Source organism: Sorex fumeus, unplaced genomic scaffold (assembly GCF_029834395.1).
Source record: "Sorex fumeus unplaced genomic scaffold, SorFum_2.1 ptg000015l, whole genome shotgun sequence".
Lineage (NCBI taxonomy): Eukaryota > Metazoa > Chordata > Mammalia > Eulipotyphla > Soricidae > Sorex > Sorex fumeus.
In genome coordinates, this window is record NW_026606072.1 from 13,964,754 (window position 1) to 13,968,527 (window position 3,774).

The 3,774-nt window shown below is 38.3% G+C and overlaps 1 pseudogene; it reads left to right on the forward strand.

The window, feature by feature from the left end:
- The first annotated feature begins 774 nt into the window (after nucleotides 1–774).
- On the forward strand, nucleotides 775–924 carry LOC130021460 (uncharacterized; annotated as a pseudogene).
- Nucleotides 925–3,774: the final 2,850 nt, after the last annotated feature.

Consider the following 3,774-nt stretch of genomic DNA (forward strand, 5'->3'; position numbering starts at 1 on the left):
TATGCCAAGTCTTTTTCCCCCCTTTTCTTCTAACTCAAGAAGTATTTCCAGGAAAATAAAAATTTTAGTATAAAGATGCCTTTTCCTTTAACGTCTTCATCTAATTAGCCATGCTTTCTAGTCACAGTGGACTAGCCATAGTCTTTTCTTCTTATACTCCATCTTAAAGTGAAAATTAAGGAGTTCATCTTAAGTATTGAGTAAAGATTGCAATGCGAAAGACTACTTCAACTTAGAAAAGTCTTTCTCTCTCTTTGGCAAAGTAGGTAGTGTGGAATCATCAAACGCCTAGCTCCCATTGTCTTCTTGCAAAAGACATTGTTCCAATGTGTGAAACATCCATCCTGAGGAGGTTTAAATCGGTTTGAAACTGAGCCCCACAAAATCAGGCTCTGAGATTTGTATATTCCCTTGATTTATTGGAATATATCTGATGGCATGTTATCCACTAACCTCCATGACATAAGCCAGGAAATTCAAAATCATATTATTGTGTGCAAAGAACACCCCTCTGTGTTGGTATATGTGTGTGAAACTCTTCCCCGACTCTAAAAACCCAAGAGTCATGCTTACAGTAGTATTGGACCAACACTACTGTTACCTAGGATCGTAACTACAACAACTAAATGGAAAACTTTAGCTGTCAAGCAATCAGGTTGGGGAGTCTGAAGGAATCTGTGGTCAGTGGTGGAGGGATGAAGACAGGGGGTAGTGGGATTGGAGGCGGGAATTCTGTAAGCCTGAAACGTCATTAAAAACAGCAATGTAAATAGGGTCGCTTCTCGGCCTTTTGGCTAAGATCAAGTGTAGTGTAGGGTGTTTAGTTATCACAATTAAATTAGTTATTTAATAGCTGGAAGTTATGAGAAGTTACCAGTCCTGTTTCTGATATTACCTCAGTGTGTCATCTTGAATAAATTATTTCGGCTCTTTAGGCTTCACTGTAAATGTACCTTTAATCCCAAATATTTCCTACAAACTTTGGCAAAAGCCTGGGGAAGTGGGGCTGAAATCAGTCATCAACTACCATGGAGAAAGTATTGGTTAAAGAAGTTGCAGTTTTTCACTTCTTGAATATGAAGTTCAAAATCTTTCATAGGGAAATTTAAAGAGAAATATTTGATAGTGAGAATGGTAGTTGGGAACATAAATTAGAGACAGTGGTTACCCATTGAAAGAAGTTGCTTTAAAGAGAGATTTTAGTGACCTTTCAGAGGACAGGCATAGGTCAACTTCATTTTGGTGTCAGGATTCTTGAGGTGAGACTAACAGAAGTCTGGAAAATAAAGGAGAGGAATTTATAACCATGTGTCAGTAATCTGAAAAAGTTCCAATGTGCATCTATAATAAATTCACTCATTAATTAAAAATATTTACAGGGTCTAGGGATATGGGTGGTGTATAGCTCATGCTTTTTATGTTTGAGGCACTGGGTTTATTGGGAAGGGACAGAAGCAGGAAGAGAGGATACAGACAGAGAGAGAGAGAGAAAGAGAGAGAAAGAGATTATTTCTACTAGACAAATTTCTTAGAACCAGAGATATAAGTATGAATGAGACACACCTGAAGGAGTCCATAAGAAAAATTTAACTACAATAATTGCTTTTCAAACCAAATAAAAGTAAAGATGATGTACTTCTGAATGCTATTTTTTGAAGGAAAGTACAAAACTCTAAATCAAAAAACTAAGTTCAGGTTCATAACTGGCTTGTCTCTACAAATTGTTATCACAAACCCCCAAAATGAAATTGAAGATTTAAATTATAGATAGCATTATTTCAATTCTGATTTGCTCAAAGTATACAAGTGACAATTTATGTCATTTCTTTCAAGAAGAAAAGCAATCAAAACACCTTTAGCACAAATTCAAGGTATCTTGGTGTTAGTCATTTTAATTAAAATAATAATGTACCTTGAATGTTGTGAAATTTTACATTTGGTTAGATGATGAGTTCTCTCCCCTTCTCCCTAAAGGAGTCCCACATCTTTATCTCCATCATGTATAAATATGTTAGGGTTACAGGAGAAAGAGTGATGAATGTTGCAGAATTTGTGCTCCCAAATCAGATCATCTTAAAATAGGTAAAGTCTATTTTGTGTTATCTGTGTTATCTGAGTGGATCCAGTATAATCAAAAGGGAGACAGAAGGAAATGGGACCAAGGATGAATAGTCAGAGGGAGGTGACCTTAATGGTTTGAAAAGGAAGGAAGAGACTGAATGTTAAGGAATGTGGATTACCTATAACAGCTTGAATGAGCAAACCTGAAACCTCCTCCCCAATAAACCTGTTCCTGTTTACACCTTATATTAGTTTGTTAAGATTCTTGTTGGTCTACTGACCTCCATAAGATAAACTTTCATTGTTTTGTACCACTAAGTGTGTGTATTAAGGAAACTAATACATACTTTAAAAAAAACATAAAAAAATTCATATCTGCAGCATTCTCCTATCAGAGCAGAACAGTGAGCTGAGGAAGTTTTTATTATCACCATGTGGGAGAAGCTACAGGTTGGGTCAAAAATTCATTTGGATTTTTTCAAAATTCATATGTAAGTATAGATATGCGCCAGCTACTATTCTAGGTCCAATAGTAAATAAGACAAAAAAAAAGCTTCAAAAAGCTATTGCGGTACAAGGAGAGATTGGCAATAAATGAGTAAGCAAAATATATCATGTTAAACAGGAAATTATAAGATGAGATGGTGATGGGAAGTTTTTGTGTGTATGTGTGTTTGTTTGTGTATGTTGTCCTCCAAAAATTGTAGTAACAACTGAATAGAAAAGAGGTACTTTATTGTCAAGAAAAAAAATTCAGTTGAGATGCATATATGACCAACACAAACGATAGAAATAGCTTCAAAGAAGAGAACTGGGAGTCTAATTTGATTAGGGATTAGAGTTAGGGAGGCTTAATAGTTGTATATGTCTTTATCACTGTCATCCTGTTGTTCATCGATTGCCTCAAGCAGGCCCCAGTAACGTCCCCTTCATCCTAGCCCTGAGATTTTAAAAAGTGCCACATTCGAAGCTCTTTCAGGGTCAGGAGAATGAGACTCATCATTGTTACTGGTTTTTGGCATATTGAATACGCCACGGGGAGTTTGCCAGACTCTGCTGTGTGGGCAGGATACTTTTGGTAGCCTGCCAGGTTCTCCAGAGTAAGAACTAGATAATAAGATGCTTCCGGGAGCAGGGTTTTATAGTCTCTGGGTCTTGGCCGTTCATGAGATTACACAGCACCGGGGGCAGTTGGTGGGTGTAATGCCTACATACTGGAAGATGGGGGATCTGGGTGGAGGAGTCCCCAGTCCCAATCCGAGCAGGCTTAGAGATCTACACGCCGGGTCCTGTACACCTGGGTTTCTCTGCCAGTTCCTTCATGTGTGAGGCTCATCCGAACGTGTGGAGAGTGGTCTTAAGCATGGCTGTGGTGGGAACTTCAGCTGCCGGGCCTCTGCTCGGGGTGTGGAGGGAAACTCAACCCATCCTCCTCCAAGGGGCCCTGGTGAGGACAGCCAGGTGTGGAGCCAGGAGACTGTGCTGTTTTCTTCTGGGAGCAGGGTTTTATAGTCTAAATATGTACACTTTTTAGTGAATATCTGTATTTCACTAAAAAGTGTACATATTTATGATGTGGAATGAAGGGCATGTATTGTTGAGGAATATACAATGAACTTTCTTCATTGACCATTATAGGCGCACCTATCAGTTTAAAGTGTTCACAAGGCTTTTTCTTGGTCCAGTCAAACCAAAAAGAAGTAAGAAGGTGTT